Raw genomic sequence first — 24,117 nt, 5'->3', positions numbered from 1 at the left:
GTTTATACAGATAGCGGTGTAGGTATCTCCATCTTAATACAGATGGCGGTGTAGATATTTATATGTTCATAAAGATGGCGGTGCAGATATTTCCATGTTCATAGAGATGGCGGTGTAGATATTTCCATGTTTATAGAGATAGTGGTGTAGTTATTTCCATGTGTAAAGGGATAGCTTTGTAGATATTTCCATGTATATGGAGATATATCTGTAGATATTTCCATTTTCATGCAGATAGCGGTGTAGATATTTCCATGTTCAAACAGATAGCGGTGTAGATATTTCCATGTTCATACAGATAGTGGTGTTGATATTTCCATGTTCATACAGATAGCGGTGCTGATATTTCCATGTAAATACAGATAGCGGTGTAGATATTTCCATGTTCATCCAGATGGCTGTGTAGACATATCCATGTTCATACAGATGGCGGTGAAGATAATTCCACGTTCATACTGTTAGCGGTGAAGGTATTTCCATGTTCATACAGATAGTGGTGTAGGTATTTCCATGTTCATACAGATAGCGGTGCAGCTATATCCATGTTCATACAGATAGCGGTGTAGATATTTCCAAGTTCGTACAGATAGCGGTGTAGATATTTCCATGTTCATACAGATAGCGGTGCTTATATTTCCATGTTTATACAGGTAGCGGTGTAGATATTTCCATGTTTATACAGATAGCGGTGTAGATATTTCCATGTTTATACAGATAGCGGTGTAGATATTTACAAGTTTAAACAGATAGCGGTGTAGATATCTCCATCTTAATACAGATGGCGGTGTAGTTATTTATATGTTCATACAGATGGCGGTGCAGATATTTCCATGTTCATAGAGATGGCGGTGTAGATATTTCCATGTTTATAGAGATAGTGGTGTAGTTATTTCCATGTGTAAAGAGATAGCTTTGTAGATATTTCCATGTATATGCAGATAGCTCTGTAGATATTTCCATTTTCATGCAGATAGCGGTGTAGATATTTCCATTTTCATGCAGATAGCGGTGTAGATATTTCCATGTTCAAACAGATAGCGGTGTAGATATTTCCATGTTCATACAGATAGTGGTGTAGATATTTCCATGTTCATACAGATAGCGGTGTAGCTATTTCCATCTTCATACAGATAGCGGTGTAGATATTTCCATGTTCATCCAGATGGCTGTGTAGATATATCCATGTTCATACATATGGCGGTGAAGATATTTCCATGTTCATACAGATAGCGGTGTAGATATTTCCATGTTCATACAGATAGTGGTGTAGATATTTCCATGTTCATACAGATAGATGGGCTGATATTTCCATGTTCATACAGATAGCGGTGCTGATATTTCCATGTTTATACAGGTAGCGGTGTAGGTATTTCCAAGTTTATACAGATAGCGGTGTAGACATTTCCATGTTTATACAGATTGCGGTGTAGATATTTCCAGGTTTATTCAGATAGCGGTGTAGATATCTCCATCTTAATACAGATATCGGTGTAGATATTTATATGTTCATACAGATGGCCGTGCAGATATTTCCATGTTCATACAGATAGTGGTGTAGATATTTCCATGTTCATACAGACAGCCGTGCAGCTATTTCCATGTTCATACAGATAGCGGTGTAGATATTTCCATGTTCGTACAGATAGCGGTGTAGATATTTCCATGTTCATACAGATAGCGGTGCTTATATTTCCATGTTTATACAGGTAGCGGTGTAGATATTTCCATGTTCATACAGATAGCGGTGTAGATATTTCCATGTTTATAGAGATAGTGGTGTAGATATTTCCATGTTCATCCACATGGCTGTGTAGATATATCCATGTTCATACAGATGGCGGTGAAGATATTTCCATGTTCATACAGATAGCGGTGTAGTTATTTCCATGCGCAAAGAGATAGCTGTGTAGATATTTCCATGTATATGCAGATAGCAGTGTAGATATTTCCATTTTCATGCAGATAGCCGTTTAGATATTTCCATGTTCAAACATATAGCGGTGTAGATATTTCCATGTTCATACAGATAGCGGTGTAGATATTTCCATGTTTATACACATAGCGGTGAAGATGTATGCATGTTTACACAGATAACGGTGTAGATATTTCCGTGTTCATCCAGATGGCTGTGTAGATATATCCATGTTCATAGAGATAGCGGTGTAGATATTTCCATGTTCATACAGATAGTGGTGTAGATATTTGCATGTTCATACAGATAGCGGTGTAGCTATTTCCATGTTCATACAGATAGCGGTGTAGATATTTCCATGTTTATACAGATAGCGGTGTAGATATCTCCATCTTAATACAGATGGCGGTGTAGATATTTATATGTTCATACAGATGGCGCTGCAGATATTTCCATTTTCATGCAGATAACGGTTTAGATATTTCAATGTTCAAACAGATAGAGGTGTAGACATTTCCATGTTCATACAGATAGCGGTGTAGTTATTTCCATGTTTATACAGATAGCGGTGAAGATGTACGCATGTTTACACAGATAGCGGTGTAGATATTTCCATGTTCATACAGATAGCGGTGTAGATATTTCCATGTTCATCCAGATGGTTGTGTAGATATATCCATGTTCATACAGATGGCGGTGAAGATATTTCCATGTTCATACAGATAGCGGTGTAGATATTTCCATCTTAATACAGATGGCGGTGTAGATATTTATATGTACATGCAGATGACGGTGCAGATATTTCCATTTTCACGCGGATAGCGGTTTAGATATTTCCATGTTCAAACAGATAGCGGTGTAGATATTTCCATGTTCATACTGATAGCGGTGTAGTTATTTAAATGTTTATACAGATAGCGGTGAAGATGTATGCATGTTTACACAGATAGCGGTGTAGATATTTCCATGTTAATGCAGATAGCGGTGTAGATTTTCCATGTTCATCCAGATGGTTGTGTAGATATATCCATGTTCATACAGATGGCGGTGAAGATATTTCCATGTTCTTACAGATAGCGGTGTAGATATTTCCATGTTCATACAGATAGTGGTGTAGATATTTCCATGTTCATACAGATAGTGGTGTAGCTATTTCCATGTTCATACAGATAGCGGTGTAGGTATATCCATGTTCATCCAGATGGCTGTGTAGACATATCCAAGTTCACACAGATGGTGTTGAAGTTAATTCCATGTTCATACAGATAGCGGTATAGATATTTCCATGTTCATACAGATAGTGGTGTAGATATTTCCATGTGTAAAGAGATAGCTTTGCAGATATTTCCATGTATATGCAGATAGCTGTGTAGATATTTCCATTTTCATGCAGATAGCGGTGTAGATATTTCCATGTTCAAACAGATAGCGGTGTAGATATTTCCATGTTCATACAGATAGCGGTGTAGATATTTCCATGTTTATACAGATAGCGGTGAAGATGTTTGCATGTTTACACAGATAGCGGTGTAGATATTTCCATGTCCATACAGATAGCGGTGTAGATATTTCCATGTTCATCCAGATGGGTGTGTAGATATATCCATGTTCATACAGATAGTGGTGTAGATATTTCCATGTTCATAGAGATAGAGGGGCTGATATTTCCATGTTCATACAGATAGCGGTGCTGATATTTCCATGTTTATACAGGTAGCGATGTAGATATTTCCATGTTTATACAGATAGCGGTGTAGATATTTCCATGTTTATACAGATAGCGGTGTAGATATCTCCATCTTAATACAGATGGCTGTGTAGGTATTTATATGTTCATACAGATGGCCGTGCAGATATTTCCATGTTCATTCAGATGGCAGTGTAGATATTTCCATTTTGATACAGATAGCGGTGTAGATATTTCCATGTGTAAAGAGATAGCGGTGTAGATATTACCATGTATATGCAGATAGCTGTGTAGATATTTCCATTTTCATGCAGATATCGGTTTAGATATTTCCATGTTCAAACAGATAGCGGTGTAGATATTTCCATGTTCATACAGATAGCGGTGTAGATATTTCCATGTTTATACATATAGCGGTGAAGAAGTATGCATGTTTACACAGATAGCGGTGTAGCTATTTCCATGTTCATACAGATAGTGGTGTAGATATTTCCATGTTCATACAGATAGCGGTGTAGCTATTTCCATGTTCATACAGATAGCGGTGTAGATATGTCCATGTTCGTACAGATAGCGGTGTAGATATTTCCATGTTCATACAGATAGCGGTGCTGATATTTCCATGTTTATACAGGTAGCGGTGTGGATATTTCCATGTTTATACAGATAGCGGTGTAGTTATTTCCATTTTTATACGATAGCGGTGTAGATATTTCCAAGTTTATACAGATAGCGATGTAGATATCTCCATCTTAATACAGATGGCGGTGTAGATATTTATATGTCCATACAGATGGCGGTGCAGATATTTCCATGTTCATACAGATGGCGGTGTAGCTATTTCCATGTTCATATAGATAGCGGTGTAGCTATTTCCATGTTCATGCAGATAGCGGTGTAGATATTTCCATGTTTATCCATATGGCTGTGTAGATTTATCCATGTTCATACAGATGGCGGTGAAGATATTTCCATGTTCATATAGATAGCGGTGCAGATATTTCCATGTTCATCCAGATGGCTGTGTAGATATATCCATGTTCATACAGATGGCGGTGAACATACTTCCATGCTCATACAGATAGCAGTGTAGATATTTCCATGTTCATACAGATAGTGGTGTAGATATTTCCATGTTCATACAGATGGCGGTGTAGATATTTCCATGTTCATACAGATAGCGGTGTAGTTATTTCCATGTGTAAAGAGATAGCTGTGTAGATATTTAAATGTATATGCAGATAGCAGTGTAGATATTTCCATTTTCATGCAGATAGCGGTGTATATATTTCCATGTTCAAACAGATAGCGGTGTAGATATTTCCATGTTCATACAGATAGCGGTGTAGATATTTCCATGTTCATACAGATAGCGGTGTAGATATTTCCATGTTTATACAGATAGCGGTGAAGAAGTATGCATGTTTACACAGATAGCTGTGTAGCTATTTCCATGTTCATACAGATAGCGGTGTAGATATTTCCATTTTTATACAGATAGCGATGTAGATATTTCCAAGTTTATACAGATAGCGGTGTAGATATCTCCATCTTAATACTGATGGCGGTGTAGATATTTATATGTTCATACAGATGGCGGTGCAGATATTTCCAACTTCATACAGATGGCTGTGTAGCTATTTCCATGTTCATACAGATAGCGGTGTAGCTATTTCCATGTTCATGCAAATAGCGGTGTAGATATTTCCATGTTCATCCATATGGCTGTGTAGATATATCCATGTTCATACAGATGGCAGTGAAGATATTTCCATGTTCATACAGATGGCGGTGTAGATAATTCCATGTTCATCCAGATCTCTGTGTAGGTATATCCATGTTCATACAGATGGCGGTGAAGATATTTCCATGCTCAAACAGATAGCAGTGTAGATATTTCCATGTTTACACAAATAGTGGTGTAGATATTTCCATGTTCATTCAGATAGAGGGGATGATATTTCCATGTTCATACTGATAGCGGTGCTGATATTTCCATGTTTATACAGGTAGCGGAGTAGATATTTCCAAGTTTATAAAGACAGCGGTGTAGATATTTCCATGTTTATACAGATAGCGGTGTAGATATTTCCATGTTTATACAGATAGCGGTGTAGATATCTCCATCTTTATACAGATGGCGGTGTAGATATTTATATGTTCATACAGATGGCAGTGTAGATATTTCCATGTTCATACAGATAGCGGTGTAGTTATTTCCATCTGTAAAGAGATAGCTGTGTAGATATTACCATGTACATGCAGATAGCTGTGGAGATATTTCCATTTTCATGCAGATAGCGGTTTAGATACTTCCATGTTCAAACAGATAGCGGTGTAGTTATTTCCATGTTCATACAGATAGTGGTGTAGTTATTTCCATGTTTATACAATTAGCGGTGAAGATGTATGCATGTTTACACAGATAGCGGTGTAGATATTTCCATGTTCATACAGATAGCGGTGCTTATATTTCCATGTTTATACAGGTAGCGGTGTAAATATTTCCATGTTCATACAGATAGTGGTGTAGATATTTCCATGTTCATACAGATAGTGGTGTAGCTATTTCCATGTTCATACAGATAGCGGTGTAGATATTTCCATGTTCATCCAGTTGGCTGTGTAGACATATCCATGTTCACACAGATAGCGGTGTAGATATTTCCATGTTTATACAGATAGCAGTGTAGATATCTCCATCTTAATACAGACGGTGTTGTAGGTATTTATATGTTCATACAGATGGCCGTGCAGATATTTCCATGTTCATACAGATGGCGGTGTAGATATTTCCATGTTCATACAGATAGCGGTGTAGATATTTCCATGTGTAAAGAGATAGCGGTGTAGATATTACCATGTATATGCAGATAGCTGTGTAGATATTTCCATTTTCACGCAGATATCGGTTTAGATATTTCCATGTTCAAACAGATAGCTTTGTAGATATTTCCATGTTTATACAGATAGCGGTGAAGAAGTATGCATGTTTACACAGATAGCGGTGTAGCTATTTCCATGTTCATACAGACAGTGGTGTAGCTATTTCCATGTTCATACAGAGAGCGGTGTAGATATTTCCATGTTCATACAGATAGCAGTGTAGATATTTCCATGTACATACAGATAGCGGTGCTGATATTTCCATGTTTATACAGGTAGCGGTGTGGATATTTCCATGTTTATACAGATAGCAGTGTAGATATCTCCATTTTCATACAGATAGCGGTGTAGATATTTCCAAGTTTATACAGATAGCGGTGTAGATATCTCCATTTTAATACAGCTGACGGTGTAAATATTTATATGTTCATACAGATGGCGGTGCAGATATTTCCTTGTTCATACAGATTGCGGTGTAGGTATTTCCATGTTCATCCATATGGCTGTGTAGATATATCCATGTTCATACAGATGGCGGTGAAGATATTTCCATGCTCATACAGATAGCAGTGTAGATATTTCCATGTTCATACAGATAGTGGTGTAGATATTTCCATGTTCATACAGATAGAGGGGCTGATATTTCCATGTTCATACAGATAGCGGTGCTGATATTAACATGTTTATACAGGTAGCGGTGTAGATATTTCCATGTTTATAAAGATAGCGGTGTAGATATTTCCATGTTTATACAGATAGCGGTGTAGATATTTCCATGTTTATACAGATGGCGGTGTAGATATTTATATGTTCATACAAATGGCTCTCCAGATATTTCCATGTTCATACCGATGCCGGTGTAGATATTTCCATGTTCATACAGATAGCGGTGTAGTTATTTCCATGTGTAAAGAGATAGCTGTGTAGATATTTCCATGTATATGCAGATAGCTGTGTAGATATTTCCATTTTCATGCAGATAGCGGTTTAGATATTTCCATGTTCAGATAGCGGTGTAGATATTTCCATGTTCATACAGATAGCGGTGTAGTTATTTCCATGTTTATACAGATAGCGGTGAAGATGTATGCATGTTTACACAGATAGCGATGAAGATATTTCCATGTTCATACAGATAGCGGTGTAGGTATTTCCATGTTCATACAGATAGCGGTGTAGCTATTTCCATGTTCATACAGATAGCGGTGTAGATATTTCCATGTTCATCCAGATGGCTGTGTAGACATATCCATGTTCATACAGATGGCGGTGAAGATAATTCCATGTTCATACAGATAGCGGTGTAGATATTTCCATGTTCATACAGATAGTGGTGTAGATAATTCCATGTTCATACAGATAGAGGGGCTGATATTTCCATGTTCATACAGATAGCGGTGCTGATATTTCCATGTTTATACAGGTAGCGGTGTAGATGTTTCCATGTTCATACAGATAGCGGTGTAGATATTTCCATGTTTATACAGGTAGCGGTGTAGATATCTACATTTTAATACTAATGGCGGTGTAGATATTTATATGTTCATACTGATAGCCTTGCAGACATTTCCATGTTCATACAGATGGCGGTGTAGATATTTCCATGTTCATACAGATAGCGGTGTAGTTATTTCCATGTGTAAAGAGATAGCTGTGTAGATATTTCCATGTATATGCAGATATATCTGTAGATATTTCCATTTTCATGCAGATAGCGGTGTAGATATTTCCATGTTCAAACAGATAGCGGTGTAGATATTTCCATGTTCATACAGATAGTGGTGTAGATATTTCCATGTTCATACAGATAGCGGTGTAGCTATTTCCATGTTCATACAGATAGTGGTGTAGATATTTCCATGTTCATACAGATAGCGGTGTAGCTATTTCCATGTTCATACAGATTGCGGTGTAGATATTTCCATGTTCTTCCAAATGGCTGTGTAGATATATCCATGTTCATACAGATAGCGGTGTAGCTATTTCCATGTTCATGCAGATAGCGGTGTAGATATTTCCATGTTCATCCATATGGCTGTGTAGATATATCCATGGTTATACAGATATCGGTGAAGATGTATGCATGTTTACGCAGATAGCGGTGTAGATATTTCCATGTTCATACTGATAGCGGTGTATATATATCCATGTTCATACAGATGGCTGTGTAGATATATCCATGTTCATACAGATAGCGGAGAAGGTATTTCCATGTTCATACAGATAGTGATGTAGATATTTCCATGTTCATACAGATAGCGGTGCAGCTATTTCAATGTTCATACAGATAGCGGTGTAGATATTTCCAAGTTCGTACAGATAGCGGTGTAGATATTTCCATGTTCATACAGATAGCGGTGCTTATATTTCCATGTTTATACAGGTAGCGGTGTAGATATTTCCATGTTTATACAGATAGCGGTGTAGATATTTCCAAGTTTATACAGATAGCGGTGTAGATATCTCCATCTTAATACAGATGGCGGTGTAGATATTTATATGTTCATACAGATGGCGGTGTAGATATTTCCATGTTCATAGAGATGGCGGTGTAGATATTTCCATGTTTATAGAGATAGTGGTGTAGTTATTTCCATGTATAAAGAGATAGCTTTGTAGATATTTCCATGTATATGCAGATATATCTGTAGATATTTCCATTTTCATGCAGTTAGCGGTGTAGATATTTCCATGTTCAAACAGATAGCGGTGTAGATATTTCCATGTTCATACAGATAGTGGTGTTGATATTTCCATGTTCATACAGATAGCGGTGCTGATATTTCCATGTTTATACAGGTAGCGGTGTAGGTATTTCCAAGTTTATACAGATAGCGGTGTAGACATTTCCATGTTTATACAGATAGCGGTGTAGATATTTCCATGTTTATACAGATAGCGGTGTAGATATTTCCATGTACATACAGATAGCGGTGTAGATATTTCCATGTTCATCCAGATGGCTGTGTAGACATATCCATGTTCATACAGATGGCGGTGAAGATAATTCCACGTTCATACTGTTAGCGGTGAAGATATTTCCATGTTCATACAGATAGTGGTGTAGGTATTTCCATGTTCATACAGATAGCGGTGCAGCTATATCCATGTTCATACAAATAGCGCTGTAGATATTTCCAAGTTCGTACAGATAGCGGTGTAGATATTTCCATGTTCATACAGATAGCGGTGCTTATATTTCCATGTTTATACAGGTAGCGGTGTAGATATTTCCATGTTTATACAGATAGCGGTGTAGATATTTCCATGTTTATACAGATAGCGGTGTAGATATTTCCAAGTTTATACAGATAGCGGTGTAGATATCTCCATCTTAATACAGATGGCGGTGTAGTTATTTATATGTTCATACAGATGGCGGTGCAGATATTTCCATGTTCATAGAGATGGCGGTGTAGATATTTCCATGTTTATAGAGATAGTGGTGTAGTTATTTCCATGTGTAAAGAGATAGCTTTGTAGATATTTCCATGTATATGCAGATATATCTGTAGATATTTCCATTTTCATGCAGATAGCGGTGTAGATATTTCCATGTTCAAACAGATAGCGGTGTAGATATTTCCATGTTCATACAGATAGTGGTGTAGATATTTCCATGTTCATACAGATAGCGGTGTAGCTATTTCCATGTTCATACAGATAGCGGTGTAGATATTTCCATGTTCATCCAGATGGCTGTGTAGATATATCCATGTTCATACATATGGCTGTGAAGATATTTCCATGTTCATACAGATAGCGGTGTAGATATTTCCATGTTCACACAGATAGTGGTGTAGATATTTCCATGTTCATACAGATAGATGGGCTGATATTTCCATGTTCATACAGATAGCGGTGCTGATATTTCCATGTTTATACAGGTAGCGGTGTAGGTATTTCCAAGTTTATACAGATAGCGGTGTAGACATTTCCATGTTTATACAGATTGCGGTGTAGATATTTCCAGGTTTATACAGATAGCGGTGTAGATATCTCCATCTTAATACAGATGGCGGTGTAGATATTTATATGTTCATACAGATGGCCGTGCAGATATTTCCATGTTCATACAGATAGTGGTGTAGATATTTCCATGTTCATACAGACAGCCGTGCAGCTATTTCCATGTTCATACAGATAGCGGTGTAGATATTTCCATGTTCGTACATATAGCGGTGTAGATATTTCCTTGTTCATACAGATAGCGGTGCTTATATTTCCATGTTTATACAGGTAGCGGTGTAGATATTTCCATGTTCATACAGATAGCGGTGTAGATATTTCCATGTTTATAGAGATAGTGGTGTAGATATTTCCATGTTCATCCTCATGGCTGTGTAGATATATCCATGTTCATACAGATGGCGGTGAAGATATTTCCATGTTCATACAGATAGCGGTGTAGTTATTTCCATGCGCAAAGAGATAGCTGTGTAGATATTTCCAAGTATATGCAGATAGCAGTGTAGATATTTCCATTTTCATGCAGATAGCCGTTTAGATATTTCCATGTTCAAACATATAGCGGTGTAGATATTTCCATGTTCATACAGATAGCGGTGTAGTTATTTCCATGTGTAAAGAGATAGCTGTGTAGATATTTCCATGTATATGCAGATATATCTGTAGATATTTCCATGTTCATACAGATAGCGGTGTAGATATTTCCATGTTCAAACAGATAGCGGTGTAGATATTTCCATGTTCATACAGATAGTGGTGTAGATATTTCCCTGTTCATACAGATAGCGGTGTAGCTATTTCCATGTTCATACAGATAGCGGTGTAGATATTTCCATGTTCTTCCAAATGGCTGTGTAGATATATCCATGTTCATACAGATAGTGGTGTAGCTATTTCCATGTTCATGCAGATAGTGGTGTAGATATTTCCATGTTCATCCATATGGCTGTGTAGATATATCCATGGTTATACAGATATCGGTGAAGATGTATGCATGTTTACACAGATAGCGGTGTAGATATTTCCATGTTCATACTGATAGCGGTGTAGATATATCCATGTTCATACAGATGGCTGTGTAGATATATCCATGTTCATACAGATAGCGGAGAAGGTATTTCCATGTTCATACAGATAGTGATGTAAATATTTCCATGTTCATACAGATAGCGGTGCAGCTATTTCCATGTTCATACAGATAGCGGTGTAGATATTTCCAAGTTCGTACAGATAGCGGTGTAGATATTTCCATGTTCATACAGATAGCGGTGCTTATATTTCCATGTTTATACAGGTAGCGGTGTAGATATTTCTATGTTTATACAGATAGCGGTGTAGATATTTCCAAGTTTATACAGATAGCGGTGTAGGTATCTCCATCTTAATACAGATGGCGGTGTAGATATTTATATGTTCATAAAGATGGCGGTGCAGATATTTCCATGTTCATAGAGATGGCGGTGTAGATATTTCCATGTTTATAGAGATAGTGGTGTAGTTATTTCCATGTGTAAAGAGATAGCTTTGTAGATATTTCCATGTATATGCAGATATATCTGTAGATATTTCCATTTTCATGCAGATAGCGGTGTAGATATTTCCATGTTCAAACAGATAGCGGTGTAGATATTTCCATGTTCATACAGATAGTGGTGTTGATATTTCCATGTTCATACAGATAGCGGTGCTGATATTTCCATGTTTAAACAGGTAGCGGTGTATGTATTTCCAAGTTTATACAGATAGCGGTGTAGACATTTCCATGTTTATACAGATAGCGGTGTAGATATTTCCATGTTTATACAGATAGCGGTGTAGATATTTCCATGTACATACAGATAGCGGTGTAGATATTTCCATGTTCATCCAGATGGCTGTGTAGACATATCCATGTTCATACAGATGGCGGTGAAGATAATTCCACGTTCATACTGTTAGCGGTGAAGGTATTTCCATGTTCATACAGATAGTGGTGTAGGTATTTCCATGTTCATACAGATAGCGGTGCAGCTATATCCATGTTCATACAGATAGCGGTGTAGATATTTCCAAGTTCGTACAGATAGCGGTGTAGATATTTCCATGTTCATACAGATAGCGGTGCTTATATTTCCATGTTTATACAGGTAGCGGTGTAGATATTTCCATGTTTATACAGATAGCGGTGTAGATATTTCCATGTTTATACAGATAGCGGTGTAGATATTTACAAGTTTAAACAGATAGCGGTGTAGATATCTCCATCTTAATACAGATGGCGGTGTAGTTATTTATATGTTCATACAGATGGCGGTGCAGATATTTCCATGTTCATAGAGATGGCGGTGTAGATATTTCCATGTTTATAGAGATAGTGGTGTAGTTATTTCCATGTGTAAAGAGATAGCTTTGTAGATATTTCCATGTATATGCAGATAGCTCTGTAGATATTTCCATTTTCATGCAGATAGCGGTGTAGATATTTCCATGTTCAAACAGATAGCGGTGTAGATATTTCCATGTTCATACAGATAGTGGTGTAGATATTTCCATGTTCATACAGATAGCGGTGTAGCTATTTCCATCTTCATACACATAGCGGTGTAGATATTTCCATGTTCATCCAGATGGCTGTGTAGATATATCCATGTTCATATATATGGCGGTGAAGATATTTCCATGTTCATACAGATAGCGGTGTAGATATTTCCATGTTCATACAGATAGTGGTGTAGATATTTCCATGTTCATACAGATAGATGGGCTGATATTTCCATGTTCATACAGATAGCGGTGCTGATATTTCCATGTTTATACAGGTAGCGGTGTAGGTATTTCCAAGTTTATACAGATAGCGGTGTAGACATTTCCATGATTATACAGATTGCGGTGTAGATATTTCCAGGTTTATACAGATAGCGGTGTAGATATCTCCATCTTAATACAGATGGCGGTGTAGATATTTATATGTTCATACAGATGCCCGTGCAGATATTTCCATGTTCATACAGATAGTGGTGTAGATATTTCCATGTTCATACAGACAGCCGTGCAGCTATTTCCATGTTCATACAGATAGCGGTGTAGATATTTCCATGTTCGTACAGATAGCGGTGTAGATATTTCCATGTTCATACAGATAGCGGTGCTTATATTTCCATGTTTATACAGGTAGCGGTGTAGATATTTCCATGTTCATACAGATAGCGGTGTAGATATTTCCATGTTTATAGAGATAGTGGTGTAGATATTTCCATGTTCATCCACATGGCTGTGTAGATATATCCATGTTCATACAGATGGCGGTGAAGATATTTCCATGTTCATACAGATAGCGGTGTAGTTATTTCCATGCGCAAAGAGATAGCTGTGTAGATATTTCCATGTATATGCAGATAGCAGTGTAGATATTTCCATTTTCATGCAGATAGCCGTTTAGATATTTCCATGTTCAAACATATAGCGGTGTAGATATTTCCATGTTCATACAGATAGAGGTGTAGATATTTCCATGTTTATACAGATAGCGGTGAAGATGTATGCATGTTTACACAGATAACGGTGTAGATATTTCCGTGTTCATCCAGATGGCTGTGTAGATATATCCATGTTCATAGAGATAGCGGTGTAGATATTTCCATGTTCATACAGATAGTGGTGTAGATATTTGCATGTTCATACAGATAGCGGTGTAGCTATTTCCATGTTCATACAGATAGCGGTGTAGATATTTCCATGTTTATACAGATAGCGGTGTAGATATCTCCATCTTAATACAGATGGCGGTGTAGATATTTATATGTTCATACAGATGGCGCTGCAGATATTTCCATTTTCATGCAGATAACGGTTTAGATATTTCAATGTTCAAACAGATAGCGGTGTAGACATTTCCATGTTCATACAGATAGCGGTGTAGTTATTTCCATGTTTATACAGATAGCGGTGAAGATGTACGCATGTTTACACAGATAGCGGTGTAGATATTTCCATGTTCATGCAGATAGCGGTGTAGATATTTCCATGTTCATCCAGATGGTTGTGTAGATATATCCATGTTCATACAGATGGCGGTGAAGATATTTCCATGTTCATACAGATAGCGGTGTAGATATTTCCATCTTAATACAGATGGCGGTGTAGATATTTATATGTACATGCAGATGGCGGTGCAGATATTTCCATTTTCACGCGGATAGCGGTTTAGATATTTCCATGTTCAAACAGATAGCGGTGTAGATATTTCCATGTTCATACTGATAGCGGTGTAGTTATTTAAATGTTTATACAGATAGCGGTGAAGATGTATGCATGTTTACACAGATAGCGGTGTAGATATTTCCATGTTCATGCAGATAGCGGTGTAGATTTTCCATGTTCATCCAGATGGTTGTGTAGATATATCCATGTTCATACAGATGGCGGTGAAGATATTTCCATGTTCTTACAGATAGCGGTGTAGATATTTCCATGTTCATACAGATAGTGGTGTAGATATTTCCATGTTCATTCAGATAGTGGTGTAGCTATTTCCATGTTCATACAGATAGCGGTGTAGGTATATCCATGTTCATCCAGATGGCTGTGTAGACATATCCAAGTTCACACAGATGGTGTTGAAGTTAATTCCATGTTCATACAGATAGCGGTATAGATATTTCCATGTTCATACAGATAGTGGTGTAGATATTTCCATGTGTAAAGAGATAGCTTTGCAGATATTTCCATGTATATGCAGATAGCTCTGTAGATATTTCCATTTTCATGCAGATAGCGGTGTAGATATTTCCTTGTTCAAACAGATAGCGGTGTAGATATTTCCATGTTCATACAGATAGCGGTGTAGATATTTCCATGTTTATACAGATAGCGGTGAAGATGTTTGCATGTTTACACAGATAGCAGTGTAGATATTTCCATGTTCATACAGATAGCGGTGTAGATATTTCCATGTTCATCCAGATGGGTGTGTAGATATATCCATGTTCATACAGATGGCGGTGAAGATATTTCCATGTTGGTACAGATAGCGGTGTAGATATTTCCATGTTCATACAGATAGTGGTGTAGATATTTCCATGTTCATAGAGATAGAGGGGCTGATATTTCCATGTTCATACAGATAGCGGTGCTGATATTTCCATGTTTATACAGGTAGCGATGTAGATATTTCCATGTTTATACAGATAGCGGTGTAGATATTTCCATGTTTATACAGATAGCGGTGTAGATATCTCCATCTTAATACAGATGGCTGTGTAGGTATTTATATGTTCATACAGATGGCCGTGCAGATATTTCCATGTTCATACAGATGGCAGTGTAGATATTTCCATTTTCATACAGATAGCGGTGTAGATATTTCCATGTGTAAAGAGATAGCGGTGTAGATATTACCATGTATATGCAGATAGCTGTGTAGATATTTCCATTTTCATGCAGATATCGGTTTAGATATTTCCATGTTCAAACAGATAGCGGTGTAGATATTTCCATGTTCATACAGATAGCGGTGTAGTTATTTCCATGTTTATACAGATAGCGGTGAAGATGTATGCATGTTTACACAGATAACGGTGTAGATATTTCCGTGTTCATCCAGATGGCTGTGTAGATATATCCATGTTCATAGAGATAGCGGTGTAGATATTTCCATGTTCATACAGATAGTGGTGTAGATATTTGCATGTTCATACAGATAGCGGTGTAGCTATTTCCATGTTCATACAGATAGCGGTGTAGATATTTCCATGTTTATACAGATAGCGGTGTAGATATCTCCATCTTAATACAGATGGCGGTGTAGATATTTATATGTTCATACAGATGGCGCTGCAGATATTTCCATTTTCATGCAGATAACGGTTTAGATATTTCAATGTTCAAACAGATAGCGGTGTAGACATTTCCATGTTCATACAGATAGCGGTGTAGTTATTTCCATGTTTATACAGATAGCGGTGAAGATGTACGCATGTTTACACAGATAGCGGTGTAGATATTTCCATGTTCATGCAGATAGCGGTGTAGATATTTCCATGTTCATCCAGATGGTTGTGTAGATATATCCATGTTCATACAGATGGCGGTGAAGATATTTCCATGTTCATACAGATAGCGGTGTAGATATTTCCATCTTAATACAGATGGCGGTGTAGATATTTATATGTACATGCAGATGGCGGTGCAGATATTTCCATTTTCACGCGGATAGCGGTTTAGATATTTCCATGTTCAAACAGATAGCGGTGTAGATATTTCCATGTTCATACTGATAGCGGTGTAGTTATTTAAATGTTTATACAGATAGCCGTGAAGATGTATGCATGTTTACACAGATAGCGGTGTAGATATTTCCATGTTCATGCAGATAGCGGTGTAGATTTTCCATGTTCATCCAGATGGTTGTGTAGATATATCCATGTTCATACAGATGGCGGTGAAGATATTTCCATGTTCTTACAGATAGCGGTGTAGATATTTCCATGTTCATACAGATAGTGGTGTAGATATTTCCATGTTCATTCAGATAGTGGTGTAGCTATTTCCATGTTCATACAGATAGCGGTGTAGGTATATCCATGTTCATCCAGATGGCTGTGTAGACATATCCAAGTTCACACAGATGGTGTTGAAGTTAATTCCATGTTCATACAGATAGCGGTATAGATATTTCCATGTTCATACAGATAGTGGTGTAGATATTTCCATGTGTAAAGAGATAGCTTTGCAGATATTTCCATGTATATGCAGATAGCTCTGTAGATATTTCCATTTTCATGCAGATAGCGGTGTAGATATTTCCTTGTTCAAACAGATAGCGGTGTAGATATTTCCATGTTCATACAGATAGCGGTGTAGATATTTCCATGTTTATACAGATAGCGGTGAAGATGTTTGCATGTTTACACAGATAGCGGTGTAGATATTTCCATGTTCATACAGATAGCGGTGTAGATATTTCCATGTTCATCCAGATGGGTGTGTAGATATATCCATGTTCATACAGATGGCGGTGAAGATATTTCCATGTTGGTACAGATAGCGGTGTAGATATTTCCATGTTCATACAGATAGTGGTGTAGATATTTCCATGTTCATAGAGATAGAGGGGCTGATATTTCCATGTTCATACAGATAGCGGTGCTGATATTTCCATGTTTATACAGGTAGCGATGTAGATATTTCCATGTTTATACAGATAGCGGTGTAGATATTTCCATGTTTATACAGATAGCGGTGTAGATATCTCCATCTTAATACAGATGGCTGTGTAGGTATTTATATGTTCATACAGATGGCCGTGCAGATATTTCCATGTTCATACAGATGGCAGTGTAGATATTTCCATTTTCATACAGATAGCGGTGTAGATATTTCCATGTGTAAAGAGATAGCGGTGTAGATATTACCATGTATATGCAGATAGCTGTGTAGATATTTCCATTTTCATGCAGATATCGGTTTAGATATTTCCATGTTCAAACAGATAGCGGTGTAGATATTTCCATGTTCATACAGATAGCGGTGTAGATATTTCCATGTTTATACATATAGCGGTGAAGAAGTATGCATTTTTACACAGATAGCGGTGTAGCTATTTCCATGTTCATACAGATAGTGGTGTAGATATTTCCATGTTCATACAGATAGCGGTGTAGATATTTCCATGTTCTTCCAAATGGCTGTGTAGATATATCCATGTTCATACAGATAGCGGTGTAGCTATTTCCATGTTCATGCAGATAGCGGTGTAGATATTTCCATGTTCATCCATATGGCTGTGTAGATATATCCATGGTTATACAGATATCGGTGAAGATGTATGCATGTTTACACAGATAGCGGTGTAGATATTTCCATGTTCATACTGATAGCGGTGTATATATATCCATGTTCATACAGATGGCTGTGTAGATATATCCATGTTCATACAGATAGCGGAGAAGGTATTTCCATGTTCATACAGATAGCGATGTAGATATTTCCATGTTCATACAGATAGCGGTGCTTATATTTCCATGTTTATACAGGTAGCGGTGTAGATATTTCCATGTTTATACAGATAGCGGTGTAGATATTTCCAAGTTTATACAGATAGCGGTGTAGATATCTCCATCTTAATACAGATGGCGGTGTAGATATTTATATGTTCATACAGATGGCGGTGTAGATATTTCCATGTTCATAGAGATGGCGGTGTAGATATTTCCATGTTTATAGAGATAGTGGTGTAGTTATTTCCATGTATAAAGAGATAGCTTTGTAGATATTTCCATGTATATGCAGATATATCTGTAGATATTTCCATTTTCATGCAGTTAGCGGTGTAGATATTTCCATGTTCAAACAGATAGCGGTGTAGATATTTCCATGTTCATACAGATAGTGGTGTTGATATTTCCATGTTCATACAGATAGCGGTGCTGATATTTCCATGTTTATACAGGTAGCGGTGTAGGTATTTCCAAGTTTATACAGATAGCGGTGTAGACATTTCCATGTTTATACAGATAGCGGTGTAGATATTTCCATGTTTATACAGATAGCGGTGTAGATATTTCCATGTACATACAGATAGCGGTGTAGATATTTCCATGTTCATCCAGATGGCTGTGTAGACATATCCATGTTCATACAGATGGCGGTGAAGATAATTCCACGTTCATACTGTTAGCGGTGAAGATATTTCCATGTTCATACAGATAGTGGTGTAGGTATTTCCATGTTCATACAGATAGCGGTGCAGCTATATCCATGTTCATACAAATAGCGCTGTAGATATTTCCAAGTTCGTACAGATAGCGGTGTAGATATTTCCATGTTCATACAGATAGCGGTGCTTATATTTCCATGTTTATACAGGTAGCGGTGTAGATATTTCCATGTTTATACAGATAGCGGTGTAGATATTTCCATGTTTATACAGATAGCGGTGTAGATATTTCCAAGTTTATACAGATAGCGGTGTAGATATCTCCATCTTAATACAGATGGCGGTGTAGTTATTTATATGTTCATACAGATGGCGGTGCAGATATTTCCATGTTCATAGAGATGGCGGTGTAGATATTTCCATGTTTATAGAGATAGTGGTGTAGTTATTTCCATGTGTAAAGAGATAGCTTTGTAGATATTTCCATGTATATGCAGATATATCTGTAGATATTTCCATTTTCATGCAGATAGCGGTGTAGATATTTCCATGTTCAAACAGATAGCGGTGTAGATATTTCCATGTTCATACAGATAGTGGTGTAGATATTTCCATGTTCATACAGATAGCGGTGTAGCTATTTCCATGTTCATACAGATAGCGGTGTAGATATTTCCATGTTCATCCAGATGGCTGTGTAGATATATCCATGTTCATACATATGGCTGTGAAGATATTTCCATGTTCATACAGATAGCGGTGTAGATATTTCCATGTTCACACAGATAGTGGTGTAGATATTTCCATGTTCATACAGATAGATGGGCTGATATTTCCATGTTCATACAGATAGCGGTGCTATTTCCATGTTTATACAGGTAGCGGTGTAGGTATTTCCAAGTTTATACAGATAGCGGTGTAGACATTTCCATGTTTATACAGATTGCGGTGTAGATATTTCCAGGTTTATACAGATAGCGGTGTAGATATCTCCATCTTAATACAGATGGCGGTGTAGATATTTTTATGTTCATACAGATGGCCGTGCAGATATTTCCATGTTCATACAGATAGTGGTGTAGATATTTCCATGTTCATACAGACAGCCGTGCAGCTATTTCCATGTTCATACAGATAGCGGTGTAGATATTTCCATGTTCGTACATATAGCGGTGTAGATATTTCCTTGTTCATACAGATAGCGGTGCTTATATTTCCATGTTTATACAGGTAGCGGTGTAGATATTTCCATGTTCATACAGATAGCGGTGTAGATATTTCCATGTTTATAGAGATAGTGGTGTAGATATTTAAATGTTCATCCACATGGCTGTGTAGATATATCCATGTTCATACAGATGGCGGTGAAGATATTTCCATGTTCATACAGATAGCGGTGTAGTTATTTCCATGCGCAAAGAGATAGCTGTGTAGATATTTCCAAGTATATGCAGATAGCAGTGTAGATATTTCCATTTTCATGCAGATAGCCGTTTAGATATTTCCATGTTCAAACATATAGCGGTGTAGATATTTCCAAGTTCATACAGATAGCGGTGTAGTTATTTCCATGTGTAAAGAGATAGCTGTGTAGATATTTCCATGTATATGCAGATATATCTGTAGATATTTCCATTTTCATGCAGATAGCGGTGTAGATATTTCCATGTTCATACAGATAGTGGTGTAGATATTTCCATGTTCATACAGATAGCGGTGTAGCTATTTCCATGTTCATACAGATAGCGGTGTAGATATTTCCATGTTCTTCCAAATGGCTGTGTAGATATATCCATGTTCATACAGATAGCGGTGTAGCTATTTCCATGTTCATGCAGATAGCGGTGTAGATATTTCCATGTTCATCCATATGGCTGTGTAGATATATCCATGGTTATACAGATATCGGTGAAGATGTATGCATGTTTACACAGATAGCGGTGTAGATATTTCCATGTTCATACTGATAGCGGTGTAGATATATCCATGTTCATACAGATGGCTGTGTAGATATATCCATGTTCATACAGATAGCGGAGAAGGTATTTCCATGTTCATACAGATAGTGATGTAAATATTTCCATGTTCATACAGATAGCGGTGCAGCTATTTCCATGTTCATACAGATAGCGGTGTAGATATTTCCAAGTTCGTACAGATAGCGGTGTAGATATTTCCATGTTCATACAGATAGCGGTGCTTATATTTCCATGTTTATACAGGTAGCGGTGTAGATATTTCTATGTTTATACAGATAGCGGTGTAGATATTTCCAAGTTTATACAGATAGCGGTGTAGGTATCTCCATCTTAATACAGATGGCGGTGTAGATATTTATATGTTCATAAAGATGGCGGTGCAGATATTTCCATGTTCATAGAGATGGCGGTGTAGATATTTCCATGTTTATAGAGATAGTGGTGTAGTTATTTCCATGTGTAAAGAGATAGCTTTGTAGATATTTCCATGTATATGCAGATATATCTGTAGATATTTCCATTTTCATGCAGATAGCGGTGTAGATATTTCCATGTTCAAACAGATAGCGGTGTAGATATTTCCATGTTCATACAGATAGTGGTGTTGATATTTCCATGTTCATACAGATAGCGGTGCTGATATTTCCATGTTTATACAGGTAGCGGTGTATGTATTTCCAAGTTTATACAGATAGCGGTGTAGACATTTCCATGTTTATACAGATAGCGGTGTAGATATTTCCATGTTTATACAGATAGCGGTGTAGATATTTCCATGTACATACAGATAGCGGTGTAGATATTTCCATGTTCATCCAGATGGCTGTGTAGACATATCCATGTTCATACAGATGGCGGTGAAGATAATTCCACGTTCATACTGTTAGCGGTGAAGGTATTTCCATGTTCATACAGATAGTGGTGTAGGTATTTCCATGTTCATACAGATAGCGGTGCAGCTATATCCATGTTCATACAGATAGCGGTGTAGATATTTCCAAGTTCGTACAGATAGCGGTGTAGATATTTCCATGTTCATACAGATAGCGGTGCTTATATTTCCATGTTTATACAGGTAGCGGTGTAGATATTTCCATGTTTATACAGATAGCGGTGTAGATATTTCCATGTTTATACAGATAGCGGTGTAGATATTTACAAGTTTAAACAGATAGCGGTGTAGATATCTCCATCTTAATACAGATGGCGGTGTAGTTATTTATATGTTCATACAGATGGCGGTGCAGATATTTCCATGTTCATAGAGATGGCGGTGTAGATATTTCCATGTTTATAGAGATAGTGGTGTAGTTATTTCCATGTGTAAAGAGATAGCTTTGTAGATATTTCCATGTATATGCAGATAGCTCTGTAGATATTTCCATTTTCATGCAGATAGCGGTGTAGATATTTACATGTTCAAACAGATAGCGGTGTAGATATTTCCATGTTCATACAGATGGTGGTGTAGATATTTCCATGTTCATACAGATAGCGGTGTAGCTATTTCCATCTTCATACACATAGCGGTGTAGATATTTCCATGTTCATCCAGATGGCTGTGTAGATATATCCATGTTCATACATATGGCGGTGAAGATATTTCCATGTTCATACAGATAGCGGTGTAGATATTTCCATGTTCATACAGATAGTGGTGTAGATATTTCCATGTTCATACAGATAGATGGGCTGATATTTCCATGTTCATACAGATAGCGGTGCTGATATTTCCATGTTTATACAGGTAGCGGTGTAGGTATTTCCAACTTTATACAGATAGCGGTGTAGACATTTCCATGTTTATACAGATTGCGGTGTAGATATTTCCAGGTTTATACAGATAGCGGTGTAGATATCTCCATCTTAATACAGATGGCGGTGTAGATATTTATATGTTCATACAGATGGCCGTGCAGATATTTCCATGTTCATACAGATAGTGGTGTAGATATTTCCATGTTCATACAGACAGCCGTGCAGCTATTTCCATGTTCATACAGATAGCGGTGTAGATATTTCCATGTTCGTACAGATAGCGGTGTAGATATTTCCATGTTCATACAGATAGCGGTGCTTATATTTCCATGTTTATACCGGTAGCGGTGTAGATATTTCCATGTTCATACAGATAGCGGTGTAGATATTTCCATGTTTATAGAGATAGTGGTGTAGATATTTCCATGTTCATCCACATGGCTGTGTAGATATATCCATGTTCATACAGATGGCGGTGAAGATATTTCCATGTTCATACAGATAGCGGTGTAGTTATTTCCATGCGCAAAGAGATAGCTGTGTAGATATTTCCATGTATATGCAGATAGCAGTGTAGATATTTCCATTTTCATGCAGATAGCCGTTTAGATATTTCCATGTTCAAACATATAGCGGTGTAGATATTTCCATGTTCATACAGATAGAGGTGTAGATATTTCCATGTTTATACAGATAGCGGTGAAGATGTATGCATGTTTACACAGATAACGGTGTAGATATTTCCGTGTTCATCCAGATGGCTGTGTAGATATATCCATGTTCATAGAGATAGCGGTGTAGATATTTCCATGTTCATACAGATAGTGGTGTAGATATTTGCATGTTCATACAGATAGCGGTGTAGCTATTTCCATGTTCATACAGATAGCGGTGTAGATATTTCCATGTTTATACAGATAGCGGTGTAGATATCTCCATCTTAATACAGATGGCGGTGTAGATATTTATATGTTCATACAGATGGTGCTGCAGATATTTCCGTTTTCATGCAGATAACGGTTTAGATATTTCAATGTTCAAACAGATAGCGGTGTAGACATTTCCATGTTCATACAGATAGCGGTGTAGTTATTTCCATGTTTATACAGATAGCGGTGAAGATGTACGCATGTTTACACAGATAGCGGTGTAGATATTTCCATGTTCATACAGATAGCGGTGTAGATATTTCCATGTTCATCCAGATGGTTGTGTAGATATATCCATGTTCATACAGATGGCGGTGAAGATATTTCCATGTTCATACAGATAGCGGTGTAGATATTTCCAT

The sequence above is a fragment of the Gorilla gorilla genome, chromosome 1, assembly GCF_029281585.2.
Source record: "Gorilla gorilla gorilla isolate KB3781 chromosome 1, NHGRI_mGorGor1-v2.1_pri, whole genome shotgun sequence".
Taxonomy (NCBI): domain Eukaryota; kingdom Metazoa; phylum Chordata; class Mammalia; order Primates; family Hominidae; genus Gorilla; species Gorilla gorilla.
The sequence above is the reverse complement of the archived record's forward strand: the minus strand, read 5'-3'. Positions refer to the sequence as shown.